Source organism: Xiphophorus couchianus, chromosome 22 (genome assembly GCF_001444195.1).
Source record: "Xiphophorus couchianus chromosome 22, X_couchianus-1.0, whole genome shotgun sequence".
NCBI classification, from domain to species: Eukaryota; Metazoa; Chordata; class Actinopteri; order Cyprinodontiformes; family Poeciliidae; genus Xiphophorus; species Xiphophorus couchianus.
The window spans coordinates 22,670,566-22,692,995 of record NC_040249.1 but is presented as its reverse complement, the minus strand read 5'-3'; the positions used below and the strand labels follow the sequence as shown (position 1 = coordinate 22,692,995).

The 22,430-nt window shown below is 36.3% G+C and overlaps 1 long non-coding RNA gene across 1 annotated transcript; it reads right to left on the bottom strand.

Annotated features, from left to right (window-relative positions):
* Positions 1-236: 236 nt before the first annotated feature.
* Positions 237-3,831, bottom strand: LOC114138507 (uncharacterized). The gene is made up of 2 exons (XR_003594226.1): positions 3,725-3,831; positions 237-273 (listed from the first exon to the last, which is right to left on the bottom strand). It is a non-coding gene; the product is annotated as an uncharacterized LOC114138507 (long non-coding RNA).
* Between the last annotated feature and the right edge of the window lie 18,599 nt (positions 3,832-22,430).

Genomic DNA, 22,430 nt, shown 5'->3' with positions numbered 1-22,430 from the left:
TGGCTCCTTGACCGGCTCAGGCCAGGCCAGCAACTGTCCGTTGGGCTGCCGCTTGTATTCATCCGTAGGAGATATTTATACTTTTGGTCTTTGGTCTATTTTCTCCTGACAGCTTCCTGGGAATTCCTTTGATGCCTTGTATACGATAGGGCTTGGGATGGGACGGGGATGTCTGCTTATAGATTCTGGTGACATCATTTACCATCTTCATCCCTGAAGGGTCAACCTCTCCGACGCCAATTTGAGATTGAAGTCTGCAGTCCTCTGTGAAAACTAATTCAGAGCAGTGTTCCTATTAGTGTCTGTGCATCAGTGACATGTTCAGCTAACAGAGTTTACTGGGAGGCTCCTGGGAGTTTTATTGGTTGCTACAAGAGTTAGACACTGATGAGGCAAAATATTATAACCACCAACTAGCCAAAATAGCCCTGACTTGTTGAGGCATGAACCGAGTTGTTAGCATCAGATGTTTTAGTGTAATGGACTTGACAAAGCGTGAATGGATTGAGATCTGGAGGACTGAGTCTAAGGGTGTTTTTACACCCGATAGTCCAGTAGATGCAGTTCGATTGGTGATCAAAATGCCAACATTTGTCGGGCGTGCCGTGGTGGCGTAGCGGTTAGCGCGACCCGTACTTGGAGGCCTTGAGTCCTCGACGCGGCCGTCGCGGGTTCGACTCCCGGACCCGACGACATTTGCCGCATGTCTTCCCCCATTTCCTGTCAGCCTACTGTCATATAAGGGACACTAGAGCCCACAAAAGACCCCTTGGAGGGGTGTAAAAAAAAAAGTCAACATTTGTTACTTTTTCAGCTGCTGTGTTTTGCTTTCACAAACCAAACCCTTTGAAAACCATGTTCCCCTCCTCGCCTGTGGTGGCGCTGCACCAAGAAGGAAACAATACAAAAACCTCTGAAGAAGATACGGAGCTCAGCTTCCTCCATTCTTTACATTTTGCAAGATGTAAACAAAAATGGAGTCGTGTCATCAGATTTTAGCAGTTGTAGGATTTCTTGTTTGTCGTTGGTAAACGTAGTGTGGTTTTACCATAAAAGACATTTTCCTGCAGGCCATACACAACAACGATTCTGTAACCTGAACCTTATACACTGTAAGAAATACACATTAAAAGTCTGTAACTGCAGCTGCAATTGGTGGTTACCATAGCTAGCAGTAACTGTCAGCTCCTCCCTCTTTTTCTGTTGGTCTGTGGTCCGCTTCCTGATTTTGAAGCGGTCTCAGTTGAAGGTAGAGACTGAGGGTTTTAGGCAGACCAGTCCTGTTTAGTCTGCTTTTGGTCCAACTCTAGTCCCTTTGCCTGGAAAGTCCGGTTCGTTTGGGGAGAGTGGAGACTGCCCCAAAAGCAGGAAGTGAACTACAGCCCAGGGCATTCTGGGTAAATACACCCAAAACAAACGTGAGAGTCTAGCGCTAGCTGGAGAAATGGCGCAGCTGCAGTTACAGACGCCAACAGAAAATGGAGAACGAGCTGCCAGTTACTGGTTGCTGTGGTAACCAGTTACTGCCAAGAGCCACATAACATAACTTATAGACCAATGAATGTCAGGAGATAACGTTTTGGCTAAACTAAATTAATTTGAAGTATAAACAAACCAATTTTGACAAACTTCACCAAAATAAAATCAATGTTACACTTATAAGATAAGATAATAAGATGATTATACTTTATTGATTCCCAAAGGGGGGGAGGGGATTTTTGTTATGAAGTGGATTTCTTACAGTAAACTGAGGTTCTGGTTGTAGAACAGTAGTTGTGGGTGTTTGGCCTGCAGGAATATGCCTTTTAAGGTAAGACCACACAATGTTTCCTCCTCACAAGCTGCATGTCTCTGCAGCCCCAGGGGCTCGCTGGGGGCTCTGGAGCCTTTCTGATAAGTTGTCACAGTTCAGTCATGCAAACAGATCTGCAGGGATTTTCCAACATGGTTCCCTTCCTTCAGTCCAAAAAAAGAAGCAGCAGCTGGCGGCCGTTTAGTTGATGTTTTGTTTGGGGTGAGCTTATCCACATCGGGCTAGCGCAGCTGAATTATGGCCAGGCCAGCAAAGTGAAACAACACAGAGGAAGAAAAAAAGAAAAGGCCATAAAGGAGTTTTCATTCTCATAATGTTGTGACCTCTGAGGAGCTGCATTGTGTTTCCACCAGAATAAACACCCAGATGTGTCTGTGAAATCCATCAGATTTACACTCGACACTGTGGGGACGAACACGGTTTTAATGTTTACATTTGAGCTACTTTTACTGGAGTGTCAATCACCTTTAAGGGCTGGGTCTCTTCTCAACCCCTAACAGCATGTAAAAATGTCCTGGACAGAGTCCCAGAATGTGTCCAGATCAATATTCAACACTTCCTAACAGTTTTACGTTTGTGTCTAACACAATAGGAGTCAGGATACAGATATTCCAGCAGTTAACTCTATAATTCAAGGTTCGGTTCTTTTAAAATACCAGCTTGTAAAAGTAGACTTTAAAAACATTAAATCATATAAGCTCCTTTTGAAGAAGTCTGAAATCTTTTTAAAACTACAGATACGTCGCAAAGTTTTCACATTTTGCCACATCACAACTAAAAAAGGTGATGTGCTGTGTTAGTTTTTGAACCCTACACTTGCCTCTCAGTTCAGGGGAACATCTGTATCTGGGTAGATTTGCATCCATGCCTCACTCTTCCCTTTCTCAGATAACGGTCGATTGAACAGAAATGTAAGACATTCAAAGATTGGAAAATTGTTTTAGAACTCAAATGTGCTGGAGCTCTGCTCTGGTTGCTAGGTAACGAGCTGGGCTTGGCTGGGGTAGCTAGGTAACGGTACAGAGCCTGCGAAATGTGACTTAATAATCGGGAAATGATTTTAAACGACTCATTTCCCAGACACCAAAAAACACAAAGTTATTGCCAGAAAACGGCTTTGTGATTTTTTTAAAGTGCTCTTCAAGTAGTTTCTGATGCAAATATCTTAGTACATTTGTAGTTAGTTTTGTCTTATTTCTAGTAACTTTTCATTACAATATAGGAGCTTTTATAAAGTCAATACCTCCTTAATATAAGTGAAATAATCTGCCAGTGGAACAAGACATTTTCACTTATAATATGAAAACCAAGTCTTGTTCCACAGGTGGATTATTTCACCTATATCTAGCACTTTTTAAAATATCAAAATTAAGGAAATATTGACTTAAAACAAGCTCCTATTTATAGCCAAAAAGTTACTTTTGTCTTAAACTAAGATATTTGCACTACAAACTAGACAACTTGGGAATTATGGGGTGACTTAGGATTACTTAAGTGTTTTTGCAGTGTGTGAGTACAGAAATGTGCAAAAAGTGAATTTGGAATATTAATTCCCCTTTAAATGTCTCAGAAGCTGCTGTGTTTTTGGACTTTCTGATGCAGTTTGTTCTCTCAAATGTTCTCTAACAAACCTTTGAGACATTCACAGAACAGCTGGTTTTATACTGAAACTGATTAAGCTACAGACTGTTTACTTTTAGATTTCCTCTAGATTTATGTGGGAATGTTAAAGGGCTAAAATGCAATCACACTGCAGTTTTCAGACTTTCAGATATTATTATTCCTAAATCTTACAGTCATGTGTTACCCTATGTTAGTATACAGTTGTAGTGTAAAATATTTTTGGAAAACTTCAATATTTTAAATACTTTTGCAGAGGACATCATGTAAAATAATATTATAATTCCTTACTTTCTTGCCATTGCTTCTACTCCAGTGATCCTAAACTTCCTCAGATCTTATATAACTTCCTTTTCCCATGAGTCGCAGATCACAGAGTAGCTTTCCTAAAGACGGAATAAAAATATTAGTCTCCACAAAAAAAGAAAATAAACATGTTTTTAAAACAGCGCAACAAAATCCATCTATGTTTTATTAATATGTTTAATTGTTTTTGAGTTTCTTTGGAGTGTCAAACACATTTTGGGCCAAGTTTCTGCTCACAAGCAAGAAATTTGACTTTGTTTTCACTAAACCACAACATACAGTCATTAAATAATATAAACTTTGAGCGTGTCGAACTGGAGGTCTGCAGGCCAAATCTGGCCCGCCATTGCCATTTCTAGAGGGTCACAGAGATACAATTTCTATTATTTTATTTGTCGAATCTAATCAGTTTTTATTTGTATAGGATCAATTTACATAACAGATACTACATATTATTTAATATTAAGGCCAAATCAAATGCAGAGAAAGTTATATTTAAGCAGTTTGTTAATGGATAGATTCACCTTTACATTCACAACCGGCCCTTTGTGGGCATTCATGATCTTCATGTTGCCTGAAGTTGAAAGACGTTTGCTTCAGGATAATAAATAAGTAAATAAATATGTATATATGTGTGTGTGTGTGTGTGTGTGTGAATCCAATTATGCAATAATTCTTTAAAATAAAACCATTTAAAATAACATAAATGATGCTAATATAACCTCAGTGATTTGTGTTTGCACACAATCCAAACACACAATGACTAAGAAAGAAACTATTGTCATCAAATAAATGTTAAAATGAAAAAGGTCAAGAAAGTGAACATTATTTATAAATAAATTACTGTTTATTCAGTTGCTTGTTATAAGTTTTCAGATTAATTTGTTTCTATTTTCTGCAGAGCTGAAGCGTTGCAGCTGCTACATCGATCTCAGAATGAGATAACGGCGAACAGCGCCCTCTGCTGCTCTCATAATGAACTCCAAGAGCCTAATTTAACAAAATTCAGGCTTATCAGCTGCAGATGTAAACCTATTAATCGGAGTGTTTCTTCATTGTTAGTGTTTAAGCCGATCTGAACACAAACATTCCTCGCATTCGTGCGTGCCGGACCCGTTTAATTCTGCAAATGTCTGCATTTCTCCGCTGGGACCAGATTATGACACCAACATCACATCAGCAAGACATCTTAAAAAACTGAGGGCAAGTCAGATGTGGGGCTTTGCGCCAAAGCTCTTTTACAAATATTATGTTTTCCCTAATGAGATTATCTGCATGCGCACTTCCCTGAGGGCAGAGAGAGGAAGAATGAAAATGACTTGAGTATTTAGTGGTCTTGGGCTGATCCCAGGGCCTTGCATGCAACCTGTTAAATCGCTGGGCAGCTAATGAGCCGCTTGCGTGCCAGTCGATCATTAATGCCCCCATCAGAAATGCTGAAATGGTGACCAAACACCTCACATTCCCGCCCTCAACCAGTCAGAAGACAAACTGCAGAGGCCTGTAAACAACCAGCAGCCAAATATTTTAATATTCACACCAGAACGTCACATTTTGTCACATTACAGCTTGTTTGTTTATTTTTCTGTCATTTTTAAACTTTTCCATATACAAGATAAAAATAAAGAAAAAACTACTGCCTGTGAAGAACCAGAAACTAAATATTTTATATTTTAATATTCATAACCATTGAACTTCACATTTTATCACAATCGAGCTTAAGTTTATTTATTTTTCTTTTACTTTCATACTTCAGATGATATTTGAGGTTTTTTTTAGATGCTAATCAGTTGCTCCCGGTTGTAAAACGACACCGCGTTGCCATGGTTACGCATCATAACAGCTCTCCGAAAGTAAATAAAAAAGTAAGAGCAGAAATCCTCCAAGCTACGCAGCATCCAGAACCAGAGGGGATACTTGTCCAAACGTGTGATTCCTCTGACCAAAACTATTATGAACAAACGTGTAGAAAAAGAACTGAACTAAATTAAATGAACGAACGTGACAGAGCTAGTCCGACATGAAGTTTTTCCTCTAAACTGCCTTTTATTTGACTTTTATTGTTAAATTATGCAATCAACTTAAATACTTTCACATTTGTTATCCAACTCCTTCTGCAAACAGAATAATAATCGTCTTCTTAGCTCAAAAACCTCCCGATTGTTAAATCACAAGGGACAAACACTGCGCTGTTACCTAGCAACCCCAGCCAAATCCACCTCTGTTACCTAGCAACCCCTGCCAAACTAGACTAACCATCCAGAAACCACTTCTTGCATTCTTGTTGGTTGAGCAAAAGGCTAATGCCACTAATGCTTTTCAAAGATGTATGGTAGTATAACTGCTTATCTGCTGGCAGCCATTTTGACATGTGAGTGTAAACATTGAGTTTGGGGGCGTGGCCAGCAGCAACTTATTTGGATTTAAAGAGACAAGACACCCTAAAAAAGCTCATAGGCAGAACTGAGCAGACTAAGATGTCATTATCTAGATGACTTTGTGGAAAGTAATTAATAGACATGTTTTATTTAGCACGTAGACCAATCCTAACTCATTTAAGGAAGCATAGTAAGTCACCTTTAAAACCCATCATCTGTACAGGTGTTCATTTTTAGAGCAACTATTGCTTTCCACTCATTCAGAAACATTTATTTTATCCAATAGTCTCCTTTGCAGGAGTTTAACATCCCATGGCTCTAAATCTGACTTTACTGGAATTAAATATGCAATCAAAACCCATTGTTTGAACACTGGGATCCTAAAATGCCCCAGAAAAACACATTTTTGATGTAAACGCTTTATCAAAAATCTGTTTAAGGATTCCTTATATCACTAATTGAAGTAAATTTACTGTGAATAACAGTTTTTACGTCTTTTTTCTCTTAACTGTTTGACTTGTTTTTATTTTAATAATATATTTTCTGTAAATTACATTACCTTTAGCATAAATTTTTTTGTTTGTCAGTGACCCATAAAACCTAAAGCCAGCACTGATCCAAGGGCACAAGAAAATAAAATTAGTTTTTAAGTGTGCTTTATCTTGTTTTTAAGATAAACTATAATTTTCCATGCTTTTAATCATCTTTATCCATCCAAAGAGTTGAAGCAAACATCATATGCATTTCCCTCATCCCTTTATAATTTTAATGAATTAACAGTAAACTTAGACATTGCTCTTCCCAATGAGACTTTTTATTACAAAAGGCCTCTTAGTTGGCATTGGTGCAGAATGTTATTAAGGAGTAAATCCTTGCATGCTAACTGATCCCTTAAAGCTCCAAAATGATCCAATCCAAGTCAGCTTTTCTAAATTACATAAACCTTATTAGAAGAATTTAACAGCTCAGAAGGTGGAGCAGTCACAACACAGGCGCCATATGACTGAAATCTTCTTGGAAACTCAAAAAAAAAAAAATTATGAAAATCTCATTTGCAGTTTGACATTGAGAGCTCTTTGTTGCAGTGTGGAAAGTTTTCAGCTGACCTGAAGTGGCACCATTATGTATGTTAGCGTAAAAAGTTCAATATCATGCAGTAATTTGGAACATAATTAGTTAATTTTAATTAATTAACACTGGCTGCAAAGTTAAGTTAAATTTATTCATAAATCAATTTATAGACATTAAGGACTAACTAAATGCTAAGGGGGGACTTATTACGCAAAAATTCACATTTTGCACGTTTTTTTAAACTTCTATTTGTGTCTCCTCTGTGTCTAAAAACAGTCAAAGCACTTAAAAAAAACAACAGGTGATTTTAGGTAATAAATTAATGTTGTTTGGTGTCTAGAAAATGAGTAGTTTGAAAAATCTCACTATTTTTAAGTCACATTCCACAACTTAAAAATAGTTAAGTTGTGGAACAGGCAGGACTAAGTGGAGTGCTAGGTAACAGGCACTAAGTGCCTGTTACCTAGCAACCCCAGGAGAGTTCCAGTCCCTTTGGTCAGCTGGTTTTACCAACGTATGAACACTGGCTGCTGGAAAAGAAATGTTTTATTATTAACTTACCATCCAGAGACTTTTTAAACTAATTTAAATAATAAACTGAACTAAACATTCAATGTTTGATAACTAGAATCAATTGGAATGTTTGTGTGGTTGAATTAAAAATTTATTTTTTTGTGGTAAAGTGTTTCAAGACGACATCTGCTGTGAAATAACATTATATAAATAAACTGTACTGAGTTAAATATTTGTACCAGAGTGTAATAAATAAAAACATGTTTTATTGGGTCTAAAGAAAGTTTTCAAAGCAGATTGAACAGTGTTGGGGTTTCCGCTTGATTTGGCTTACACAGTTCAGTGACTTCATTTTCAAACTGTGTTAAAAACTGAGGAAAATACAGTGAGAAATAGTCTTTAAAAAAACATTAGTTTTGTCTGGACGGTGGGGCTAAATATTTAGCTTCTAGTGCCATCTAGTGGTTATATTGACATGCTGCAACACAGTCTAGTGTCTGTAGGATTCATGAACTCTACATCTATAAAAGAAATAACAGCAACATGTACTCCATAATAGTTTACTATTATTATCCAGACATTTTAAAGAAAATAAAATCATGAGATGACACTGGGGTTTCCAACACATCTGGAGCAACATATGCAGTAAATTAAAACAAATTCCTTTTTAAAACCATTAACTAACAGTTAATTAACCACATCATGGGAGGGAAGGACACTAAAAATAATGTGGTTAAGTTTAATGAAAGGTTTTGTGGGCAGGAAGATCATGTTGAATCCTCAACAATTCAAGGTCATCTTTCAACCTGTGTTTCCATGGCAACAACAAGCCAGAGGTTAAACGTTTGCAGTTTGTGTTTGCTCCCAGCTCAATCTGCTGTCATAAATCACCGGTCACAGCAGATGACACAGAGCAGCGCAGCGCTGTGCTGCAAGTAGACTGAAAAATTAAAGGTCTGGGCCTGAAGCTTTTTCTTAACATTTGCCTCAAGCAGTAAAATTAAGATCACCTGATGAGTTCAGGAGATAAAACCTGAGTAAATCTAAAATGCAGTTTCCAAATGATCATTTTAAAAATTTAAAACAGTTGGAAATTTATTTTTACAGCCACTGCGGCTGGTGTGCTGTATACTGCAACAGTGTATTAGGACTACTATAAATAGAAAAAGTAATAGAATAAATTTCAGCCCCAAAAATTCAAAAATATTGAGGTTAAAATTCTAGAAAAATACTTGGAAATTTGTGAGCATGAAAAGTTGAATATTTGCTAGAAAAAAACTCAGATATTTTGAGAGTAATCTAAGAAATTTCTAGAAAAACTGAAAAATTTCTGAGTTTCACAAGTTGACATTTCTTGACTTTAGAACAAGGCTTTTAGATCTATTTGTGAATCCAGAGAATTACTGAAAGTCAAAATTTTTCTTAATCTCAAAATTTCAGATTTATTTCAAGCAAACTTTTGACTTTTCGGGCTCAGAAATTTTTTTGTTTTTTCTAGAAAAAAATAGAAAACTTTTGACTTTCTGAAGTGAAAATTCTTCTAGAAAAGCTAAAAACAATGTAAGAATGATCTCAGACAGTTTTTAGAAAAAAAACAACTAGGAAATTGCTGCGTTTGAAGTCAAAAATTTGCAAGAACAAAATTGAGATTAATCTCATAAAATGTTCAACTTTCGTAAATTTTCTGAGTTTCAAAAGTAAAATATTTTCAAATTTTTTAAACGCAGAAATTTCCTTGTTTTTTTTTTTCTAGAAAATTTTTGAGTATAGAAGTCTACTGTTATTTACATATCTAAAATGGTCTTAATACAGCATTGTAATATACAAATCATCTGACCAGGCTTTATGTAGGTAACAGTGCGGCTTTAGGTGTTAAGTCCAACATGGTGTCCCAAGACTATACACCATGTCCCAAATTATTATGCAAATTGGATTCAAGTGTCATAAAGATGACATTTTTTGTTGTGCTATTAAATTTATAGATGGCATTGTGTGTCAGGGCTCTTTGAATTACTGTAATTAATTTCAGAGAGCTGGTTGATTAGTTTGTCTGGTGAGCTCAATTAAAGGAAATCTACTTAAGAAGGATGTTCCACATTATTAAGCAGGCCACAGGTTTCAAGGAACATGGGAAAGAAAAGAGAAAGGATCGCTCTGCTGACAAAAATCATCAGATAGTGTAGTACCGTATGACAAGGTATGAAAACATTATACTGGTACTCCCTTTTTGCACCACATTTTTTTCTTCCACTCAACTTTCTATGAATTTGCTTGGAGACAGTACCCAGTGAAAAGCCAGCCTCTTTAGTAATGAGATTTTATGGTTTATCCTCCTTGTGGAGGATCTCAGTGTGGACTAAGTCTTCTTGTGTAGCCCATTAGATAATATTTATGCATTAAAATACTTTTTTTTCATTTGCATTATGTGATATCTTCATTTTCTGATACACTGAGCTTTGGGTTTTCATCTCTATGCCATAATTACAAACTAAAGGCCTGAAATATTTAACTCTATGGCTAATTACCCTATATAATATTCACTTTCTCAAACAAAAGAAATTAAACTTTTACTCAATATTCATATTTTTTTAGACGTACTTGTGATTCCAAGCAGCAGGAAATAGTGAGTCATCAGAGTTACTGCCTGTTCTTTTTTCCACCATAGTGAAGAAGTCCTATATTTATTTGCCTATTACCTGTATAATTTATGCTTTACCTTCCAGATGCACATGAAATATAATATTCTTGTTTTTTATATTAAAACAAGGATGATTTAAAAGTATGTCTTCCTTTTAAATATGCTCATCAATACTAAAATATGTTTAATTTTTACAGTCTGTCCCAGACATCTCCATTGCAGTAATGACCGTCAATGTGATTTTTAGCTTTCATGTTCGCGCAACTGCGGCTTTTAACATTTTGAATATACATATTTAAAACAAGTGAACATATGTTTCCTACTTCCAATAGCATATTAGCACTGTTACACAATATCAGGATACAAAACGGAGTTTGTTTAACTAAAAAGTAGCTTGAAATAAGTACAAACCGAAACCAAAATGGCGCCAGCGGCGGTCCTTTAGCTTTTTCAGTTTTATCATAGTTAAAAAAGTGACAGAATATAGAGTTCACCAAACTATTTACACATCCACATTTAGCTGTGTTTCTTATAATATATAATCTCTACCATCTGTTTTTTATTCATTACTAACCTGTAAAACAGAGGGAAATGATGAGACAGACGACAGAGGGAAGGCCTGTCATCTCGCTATACTGCCTCAAAGAGCACTGCGCCACCCCATGGCATGGGGGTGTAACTACAACTTAAACAAAGCAATCCCCCAAAGTGACATACTCTTTTTTTTAAACCAATACAATAAAATTAAAGTGATTACACATTAGCAAAATGACCAGAAAATGATCAGAATACCCACAGATCACAGCAGAATGTACTTTACCTGAAGTCTTTCTTTTTTTCTCATTGATAACCGCTAATTAATGTCTGCAGAGGTAAATTTGTGCCGTTTAAAAGCTAACAACAAAGCACCGTCCTTGTTCTTGTTACTCATCCCTAAATAGTTGATAAGTTGATGCTCTCTTGGTTCAAACAGAAAAAAAAGGCAGATAAAGGAGAATCTGTCTGGTTTGCATGAATAAATGCAGGGCAGAATCGCTCTTTTATTCTGATTTAATCTGTCATTAGTGAATCCAAAACGAGAGAACAGGACAAAAAAAAAGAAAGCACAAGTAGATCTTGATTAATTCAATGTTTAACCCTCTAAATCCTCATAAGGATATGTTCCCATCACGTGATCTGCTTAAGCCCATCTGTTCAATCTTGGTCCAAGGAGGCTTTTTTTCTTAATGAATGTTAATGTGGATGTGATTTAAATTGTCAGATAAGGCAAACAGTAATTAGATGGTAAGAAATTCTTGTCCACCATATCTCCCCCAAGAACACATCTTGTTTGTTTTATGAGTTAGTTGGAATTAAGTGTGCCTGCATCTCACCTTTTAATCTGATGAATTATGGATGCTTTGTTGCAACTTTCATCCATCAGGATGTTTTTTTAAAAGGTTTCGCCACACAAAACACAATGTGCGACTTTGCAGCTGAAGCTAATACACTTTCCCCCCTGCTGCATCTGAGGCAGAGCAGCATGTAATGTGAACAAGCGCTTTGAAAGTGCTGTCACATCTCACATCTCCAGGTGAACGGTCAGAGATTAGCAAGGTTAGCGGACAGGCCTGAAGGGAGGCACTGACAGAAACATGGCCGATCAATTTTCTGAACTCCTTCTCAAAGCCCCTTCGCTCCAGCTGCAACAAACCTCCCATCTTTCCACCTGAGGTTCGCCAACCACTTCTTGGCAGCAAGAAAAATGTGTTATGACAGACATCAGTTCCCCTCGGGGGCCGTAGTGTGCACAAAGTGAAGCAGTGAGATATATTTGTCACCATTAGCCAATCTCCTGGCTAATGGTGCATGAGGACGCTGTAGATGGGACATATTTAATCTCCTGAGCAGTTGGCACCAGGACTGCACAGTCCCAGTGAAACACGCACTTTTTGGCAATTCAAACACCTTTTAGTGAATAACAGAAGTAAAATATCTTTACTGACTTGTTAAAGCACTAAATCCATGAAGAAGTCATGGGAAGTCATGACACTGATAAAGGCAACGTCATGCGTTGCCTTTATCAACGCATGACGTTGATAAAGTAAGTAGGAAGATTGTTAGTAGGAACGATTAAAACCTTTTTGAAAACAGGAATAATGGGGATTTAGAAGCAATTTTCTGCAAGGTTTTACACCATGTTTGTGCAGTTCAAATAAATACTGTAAACTTAATGGAAACCTATTTTGCTAAATTAATATTTTGCCCGTTTTTATACTTCCATATGAATTGCTTTTAAAAACAATCCAAGCGCTTAAAAAAAACAAACACTCAGACATTTTTTTTTGGCAATAAGTTCATGTTTTTTGAGTCGTTTCAAAAAACTTCCGGAATGTAACGTCACAAATCACCAGGTGCTGCCTGTTACCTAGCAACCCCAGCGGAGTTCGCCCGTTACCTAGTAACCCAAGCTGAGCTCCAGCATGTTTGGTCAGCTGGTTTTGTACAATTGCTGCTGGAAAAAGACAAGTATCGGTTGTGCAGAAGGCTCCACTTCTGCTTGTCAAAGATGTATGGTTATATAATTGTGCATCTCTCTGCATCTATTTTCAGGTCCGAGTGTAAACGTTGAGTCGAAATAACCTGAGAGAATTATCTTCTGTTTGAGCTTTTTGTTCTGGATGAGTTCAGATCCACATCTTTTAGTTTCTAATTATTGTTTGTTGTTTATTTGGATTCTAAATAAACCTGAATCGTGAGAAATATACAAAAATCCTCTTTTCATTTATGGCAGAATAATTATTATTTAATGGAAAGGAAATATTTACCGTTCAGATTGACTTTTAGAAACTATATTTAAACAATGGCTTAAAACACCAACAAAGAACACAAAGGGAAAGACTGACTCATTTCTATCATATCATTTGTGTACAGAATATTATTCCTTCAGATAAATAAACAAGATGGGTGCTAAGGTTTCCTCCAGTCAAACATTTTTTAGACTTACAACATCTCAAGGTTTAGTAACTATTTACCTGTTCTGCAGTGATGCAGTTGTTGCCCAACAGTATATTGAGTGATATTCTGCCTCACACCGTGGTGTGCAAAGATTCACGGTTGTTATGGTTACGCATTTTCCACATCGAACCGTTAGCAGCCGATACAGAGTTCACCGAACACGCCAAATCACGTCCGGAGCAACCCAATGAATCAAAAACTCAGAACCTAAACATGTTTATTTTCACTCCACTGTTCCAGTTAGCATCTCAAAGTGAGGCGCCTGTTTCTGGGAGCAGGGAGGAAATCAATGCAGGCACTCGGGGAAAAAACAAATCAAATGTTCAGCATGCAGCTTCCAAGCCAAAAGAAAAAATACAACCTCAGATTGCACAACATGTACAATCTTTTGATTTTATATGTCCTTGGCTTTAACTATAAAACATACTGTGTTACTCAAAAAGCCAAGCTACAGATGTCAAGTCACTCTGTTTCTGCTTCTTTCTCAGTTTTTCTTTAAACGCCAGACTCTCGCAGCAGGAAGACTAATAGACGAGCCTTGAAAGTAGGACACAGATGAATTGAAGTTGTGCTTCTTACAGAGAGCGCTGTTCAGTTGCTTTGCTTGTTTCATAGTTTGTGCACCTCAGCAAATACATCAAAATATGAACATCTTATTTTTCAGTCTACTTGACGTAAAAAATGTAGTTTTTTGTCATGTTTTATTCTCACTTTCCCATGCAAACCTAATACATAAGCAAAATCATTCATATAACAAAGTGCGTGAGTCCATCTGATACAAATCATTTTAAAATTATATCACTTAAAGGGGAACTAAGATGCTAAATTCACATTTTGTACTTTTTTGTATTTTTATTTGGGTTTCTATTGTTTCTAAAAACAACTCAAACGCTTAAAAAGCACACATGTCCTTTTTTTAACATAGAAGTTTAGTGTTTTTTGGGGTCTGAAAAGTGAGCCCCTCTTGATTGCGCCGTCACCTAGCAACCCCAGCTGAGCCTAGCCTGTTACCGAGCAACCAAAGCTGAGCTCCAGGGCGTTTGCATTTCGATTTAAAGTGACAAGTGTCCCAAAAATATCTCATAGGCAGAATTGAGCAGACTAAATTCTCATTGTCTAAGAATGATTTTGTAATAAACATGTTTTGTAAAACCTATAGTCCGAACCTGGTCAAGGAAGCATGACAGGTCACATTTATAAACACACAGAAAGTACAAAATGCTCCAAAGTTAAGAAAGCAAGCACTTGATTCACACTGGAAACTATCTGAAACAAATATCTCCACCAATCACGAATAGCACAAAAAAGTCTCTTAAGTGCCTAAAAACATCTGTGATGAATTACTGCTAAAGGAATTTAATGAGTTTCACTTTTGTTTGGTGAGAAAATGTCTCGCAGCGAGAAACAGCTTGAACATTCAGGTCACAATAAACTGCCTGAGAACAAAATCTACTGCGTGGGCAATTATTCACAGGTTTAAAGATGAAAATAAATTAGAGTGAATCAAAGCCTTTCATATATCAAAGAATGAGAAATAATACATGTAACACTATAGATATAATGAACCAGAGGCAAAGCTTTGAGGCAAATACATTTAAAAAATACATTCATACACTGCAAAAACACAAAATCTTACCAAGTATTTAAGGTCTAGTTCAGAGGTGTCCAAAGTGCGGCCTGTGGGCCTTTTGCGGCCCCTAGACTGATTGTGTGGCCCTTGATTTCAGTACAAGAAAGATACAAATTTGGCCCCCAGTTCAAGTATTTAATGTAGATGAACACTTTCCATCTTTAATTAGAACAAAATTAAGAAAAACAAGTATTGTCTATAACTCAAAGGATTTGCTTTTTGCAATCTCCTCAAGAATTTTTACTCGAAAGCAAATCTGCTTATATTAAATTGAATAAACTTTATAAAATAAAAGAATGACCTAAATCCTGATTTTATTTATCAGAATTGATTGTGTTCTTTTAATAAGGCAAACCTGCAGAACACGTTTTAAGTTTTAGATCCTTTTCCAGCAGCAAATCACTTTGTAAGAAACATGTTTTGTATAACCTATAAATCTACTTTATTTGTTTAATTTAAGTATTGTGTTCTTATTGACTTGGTACAAATATTTTATTTTTGGCCTTTGAGTCCTTTTGACTAAAAAAGGACTAAATTTTAAATTTTAGCCAATTTAACAGTTTGGACACCACTGGTCTTGTTTCTAGTATAAATATATTAGTACACTAGAAGTACAACAGAACTAACTTACATGTAACTTCACGGAAAGACACAGGAGCTCGTTTTAATTAAATAATTCCTCATTATTGGTGAAAAAGTGCAAGTTCCACTGGGAGATTATTTCATTTTGTGGGAAAAATGTTTTGTTTTGAGTGAAACAATCTGCCAGTAGAACTAGAACTCGGTTGCTAGGTAACGGGCTGGGCTTGGCTGGCGTTGCTAGGTAACGATTGTGAAATAACTGAAATAATCTGCCAGTGGATGTAGTACTTTTTCATCAATATTAAGGAATTACTTTCTTAAAATAAACTAATTTATCTTTCTGAAAAGTTACTGGTAAGTTATTTTTGTCTTAAATTAGACAATTAGACCAAAAGTACTCGGTAAGGTTTTATGTTTTTGCAGTGTATGTATTGTGTGCCACATTTATTCCAGGAAAATTGTTAAAAATAGACAAAAAACTAGAGAGCATTTTTCCAATTCACCTGGAAATAATACAACACATTTAACGGTCTCTCATCAGCCTGCAGTGCGATAAGCTCGTGCTGACAAAGGCGCTCTGATGTCTTTCTTCGGGGGTTTTGGATTAACAGAGGTGCCACGAGTTCAGCGGAGCAGGTCAAACATTAACACAACGGCACACAGCAGCCTGCTGGACTAATTGACAGTTCAGGGAGGGAGCAGCGTTTTAAAGTGTCAAAGCTCCCGGCGTTAGCAGGTTGAAGGGAAAAACACCCGAGTGTGAAGAGAAGTATTTCTGAACTCTCCCAATTATCAGCTCTTGTGTTAATGTAGTCGTCTTGGCAGCGAGTCGACGCTGCAGCTGTTTAAAAAGGACTTTATGGATGTTACACAGGCAGCTGGTGAATGTAAATCAGAACAGAACAGCTTATTATAACTGAGGAGATAAATTGTGTGGAATGAATCAGACGGGTTTACAGTATAAAACATAATCTGAATTATTTTCACATTGCCAAGAATAAAATAACACTGGTGATGTTAGAAAGTCCTTCCAACTTCAGATTATGTTGGAGCATCAGGACCATACTAAGAAAAAATGTAAAAAATTTAATTAGGAGACTAAAGTCATTAGGAAAATAAAGTTATACAAGAATAACGCCAAAATATTAGTATAAAGTCATAATTTTACAACTTTATTCTGGTAATATTATGACTCTATTCTCATATAACTTTGACCTTATTCTTCTAATATTATGACTCTATTCTCATATAACTTTGACCTTATTCTTCTAATATTTTGAATCTATTCTTATATTATTATGACTTTATTCTTGTATAATTATGACTTTATTCTCCTTTTTTGATGTTATTTTTTAATATACATTTATTTTGTATTATGTTGACTTTATTATCATATTATTCCAAATTTATTCTTGTATTATTTCAACTTTTTTTCCATAATATTTTGATTTTATTCTTTATTCTCTTTATGAGATTATTTTTGTAATATTACAACTTTATTCTTATTTTTTTGTACTTTATTCTTGTAATTTTCTGACTTTATTCTCCTCCTTGTAATTGAATTTATTTTTATTTTGGCCCCGCTACTCTGTTGTATTCAGATGGACAACCCTGTGCTTCATTTTTAAAGCACAAATCCTGCAGCTGTACCAGCGTGAAATTATCCTCGCTCCTCAGCAGTGATAGTGATTTTACTCAGAGTCCCTTCCAACTATTAAAATTCATTGACCTGCCGTTGAGCTTAGCCACAGGGCGCTTGAAAAATTCACTTAGCCATTGATTACCTTTACATTGTGCAGGATATCCAGAAATCCTCCTTTCATAAAACATAAGTATACACTCACTTTATGAGCTGGTGTTGTGAGGATAAAGTATGTCAGGTTATTATAAATTTTATCTTTTTTGACTTATTATGTATCCAACAACACAAAATGTCTCCAAATATCAACAAATTGTGTTAAATCAAAAATCTCTTCATCCAAATGTATGTTTGTGTTCCTGAACCAAAACAAAAGAACAGTATTTGATTATATTCACTGTCTAACTGTATATAAATGATTTAACTTTCATCCACCCACTGCAACGTTCACTGCAAAAACCCAAAATCTTACCAAGTATTTTTGGTCTAACTTCTAGTGAAAATATCTTAGTAAACTTGAAATAAGAGGAAACTGATTTAAAAGTAACTTTTCAGATTATTTCACTTATAACGAGACGATTTCCCATTTTATAAGTTAATTTATTTGCCAATGGAACAAATACTTTTTCATCAATATTAAGGAATTAGTTACTTAAACTGAAAAGTTACACTGTAAAACATTTGAGCCACATTTAGTTGTGCCTACTGTCTTCTACTCTTTAAGTCAAATAAATTCAACGAGTTTTAGACTTTGAACCTAAATGTGTGAAAGATAAACTTACAGTAGTAAGTTATGTTAATTTTTTATTAGATGTATCAAACCTCCAAGAGTTTTTAGGATAGCACTTAAAAAAACTGAAAGAAGAAAAAGAAAAGAGTGGGAACTATTTCCCAGAATGCTTAGCGACATGTTTTGTATATTATTGAGTTTGTTTTAATTTAGGCCTGACTGTAAGGCTGAATTCTTTTTGTTATATAAAATCTTATATTCCTCGGGGTGAAACGTGTTTTGCTCTTGTCACTTCATCTCAACAGGCTGACAGTGAAGAAGCATCTGTATCGATTTGACAGCGCCCTTGCCTGACACGCGAACAAATCCAAACACGCAGCATCAATTTCTTCTGATTCCCGACTCCTTCCACCTCAGCTTTAATTTGTAGGTCAGGGGTGTACAAACTTTTTGTCAGATGGGCCAAAATCATAGAGTCAAAAGGACTCAAGGGCCGAAAAAAATAAATTTGTACCCACTCAACAATAAACCAAACATGCAACACTTTAATTAAACAAATAAAGTAGTAAGGTTGTTGCTGGAAAAGGATGTGTAAATTATTCTAGATCCAAAACTTAAAATGTGTTCTGCAGATTTGCTTGATTAAAAATAATGTTACTAATTTTCTAGGTATCAATTGGGGGGAAAAAACACAATTTAATCGATTCTGATGAATAAAATCCAGATTTATGTCACTCTTATGTATTTAGCCAAATTTCTTAAATTAATTAAAAGCAGATTTGGGTGTAAAAGTCTCTGTAAAAAGTTAATCCGTTGTGTTAAAGACAATATTTTACTTGTTTATGTTAATTAAAGATAAAAAGTATTGAACTGGAGTCCAAATGTGTATTGTTATTGAACTGAATTCTGGCCGCACACAATTAGTTTGAGGACCGCAAATGGCCCCCGTGCTACACTTTGAGCACCCCTGTAGACAATTACAGCTGAATTGTAGCTTCCATTTCTGATGTACTGTATACTGATTTGTTTTTAAAAACTATCTGACTTTCTGCTTCCAAATTTTTAATTCTGTTAAAAATGAAACATTCTGTTTCATGGATATTAAAATTTACTCATGTTGAAATTTTATGTGCAGAAACCTGCAATAAGCAAACATGGAACAAACAAATCACTTTAGATAAGTACAAAATGAGTGTGTGTGTGTGTGTGTGTGTGTGTGTGTGTGTGTGTGTGTGTGTGTGTGTGTGTGTGTGTGTGTGTGTACCAGGTTTTCATATCCTTATGGGAACCTATTTCTGTCTACAATGTCGGTTTATGGGGACCATTGCTCCTTGTGGGTACATTTTCTTGGCCCCCATGAGGAAAATTATTGTTTTTGGGTTAGTAGTTAGGTATGTGATGGATAGGGTGAGGGTTAGGATTATGGTAAGGATTAGGCTGTAGAAATTAATGGAAGTCAATCTGAAGTCCCCACAAGTGATGAAAACACGACTGTGTGTGTGTGTGTGTGTGTGTGTGTGTGTCACAGCTCATTAGAAGTGTGAAGATGGCAGCTGCAGCAGGGAGCTAACTTTTATTTATCTCCTTTTCTTCCTCCAATGGAGGAGGAGGAGGATCTGAGGAGGAAGGGAAACCGAAACGCAGCGACAGCAACGGAGCAGGGAAACTAGTGGATGCAGAATAATTTTAAGATTTATCCTGATGCCTCTGCCGTAAATGGAGATAAGTCATCAACATATTCGAGACTGGGCTTGTTTTCCACGTCCTCTTGGAGACATTTGTTGACATTATTTAAAGCTGCAGTGTGTAACTTTTATAAAAAAATATTTTCCTACATATTTGTATTTTTACTGCACTGTAATTTTTACTTTTACTTGAGTAATTTTATTATGAAGTATTTCTACTCCTATTTGAGTTTCTGGATTTTCTACCTACTGAATGAAAAACAAACATGTTTTAGCCAAAAATTCACCAGATACAAACACACATCTACAGTTTTTGTTAAAGTTTATTAGTTTTATATTGAAAGAAACTGATTTGGAAACATTTTCTTCTGCCTGATTTTATGTTTTGTTGTTTCTATGAATTATTGTCATTTTTGTCCTTAAAATGCCAAAATTTCCACTGACCTTCATGTTTTGGTCTGTGTGATCATGTACTTTTTAAATATTAAATGATTGATGATTTGATTAGTTACTGTGTACTTGAGTAGACTTTTTAACTCTTATATGAGTAATTTCTTGGATGACTACTTTTTACTTTTACTTCAGTAAAAATATGTTGAAGTAGTGCTACTCTTATTTGAGTAATATTTGGGGGTATTTTACCCACCTCTGGGTAGATAATATGTGAAAAAAAATCAAGTCCCTCCACCATCTCCCCGTGCTAACTCGAAGCAACCAATCAAAGCCAGGAGGCAGGTCTTAGCGCTGACAATCACCCTCCGCTTAGCTCTCTGCTTCACTGAAGCTAGCAGAGCCTGTCATGAATGCTAAGGCTAGTTAGCATGGTGGTGGATAAATGATTTTCTTCATCTGCACATACATGAGTATGATTGACAGCTCTAAGCCCCGCCTCCTGGCTCTGATTGGTTGTTTTCAGTGCATTTCTTCAAACAGCAAGAGTAGCTCAGAGAGGACAGATTATCTGTCTCATTTGACATGGTGACAGTTTTAACAAATAAGTAAAAAACATATTTATTGTTAAAGTTACTGCAGCTTTAATGCAGATACTGATTTTTAAAAACAGTGATTATCTCTTCTGTATGTCTGTTCTGCTCCGCCTCCCTTTGCTTCATCTTCCTTTCTGACCTTGTCTCCAGGAAAGTGTATTATCATCATCATCATAATCAGCAGTTTCACAGTTTATGGACAGCCTGCTGTTAAAGCCTGGGTGTGTGGATATGGAAAAAACGCTGCAGCGGTGACACAGTTTCCAATTATCTCAGATCAACGCTCTTTTTAAAACACAAACCTGTGATTTTTTTCCTACAGAGGCAGTGTGTGTGCACATAACTGACCCGTAGCATCTATTTGGAGATGATAGTGGATACCAACAGATGCTGCCTGCATTTTAAAGCTTTCAATAAGTAAATCGCTATTTACAGCTTCTGTAATCTTGTGCAGCATTTACACTACCAGCCACATTCACCCATTCATTGTTTGTCTGCTATAGATTATGTGACTGGAAATAGTATAACCAGGAACAAGCAGATGACTATGTGAAGGATAAGAAACACAATTAAAATCAATTTTGAATAAGTGCATTCATGTGATAAGTTGTTAAAAAAAACATCCTGCGCCATCATCATAAAACTACTTCCTATTGTCTTCTTTGTCGTTTCTGCCAGTAGTAACATCCTGATGTTGATCATGTGGCACAAAGAAAGTGTTTCCATCACAGTTTTGTGATAAACACAAATTTTGGCACAGCTGAAAAATCACCTAATTCTAGCGCAAAAGCTCTTTATCAAAATTTCTTTCAAAATTGGCATGTTTCTGTTTATAAAAATTAATTTTTCTACATATTTGTTGAAATTGTCATTGTGTTGTAACAGTATGGCATGTGACTTCTCCCATTGCAAACTAAAAACAACCAATGAGAGCCAGGAGGCGGGTCTTAGCGCTGTCAATCACCTCTCCCTGTGGTTACACTGCAGTAGCCTCGCATTTTGTGAATGCTCAGTGTACTTAGCATAGCCACTGATGACGGCAGCCAAACAGCTTTCCTATAACGGTAAGTTGCTTCTCTGCAGTGAGTACATGAGGATGTTTGACAGCGCTAAGCCCCTCCTCCTGGCTCTGATTGGTGCATTTCTTCAGACAGCAATATGAGCTTTTCACAGATTATCTGTCCCACAGCCAACTGTCACAACATGGTGACAAGTTTAACAAATATGTAAAATAACATGCTCTTCATATCATTTACATACTGCAGCTTTACAAGAATTTATTTTATCTCATTTGTACAATAATGAGGTAAATGAAAACATAGCTGTGAAACTGATATAGATGTGGGCTGAAAAGTCACCCAGAGAAGAAGAAGAAGCTATTTCCTCAACAGCAATTCTAAAACCAGATTACAGTTTGCAAACGCTCTCAGGGACACAAACTCTCACTTTTAGTTTCTGAGAAACATGTTGATGAAACTAAAATCAAGGCATAACACGAGGGAGCATGCAAGCCCCTTTTCAACATCACTTCCTGGAAATCTTGATGGCCACTTCTCGCTATGGTTCATCTGCTTCTGCCTGCGTAGTTTCTCCCCACTAATAAACCTGAGCGGTTCCTCTTCACCGTTGATTGCATTTCCATGTAAACCTCCCAGTGGATTTGACTCAAGCGCCTCACATTTGTTTAGTGTGAAGCAGCTGTGAGCGCAGGGAATTTCAGATTTGAAGACGTTTCTTCATAGAAGAATCTTTCAGGAATCAGCGAGTTTAACCGCAATGCTAAACGAGAGCAGAAAATAAAAACCCAGACATATTTAACCCGAACAGCCGATGTGGTTTCCT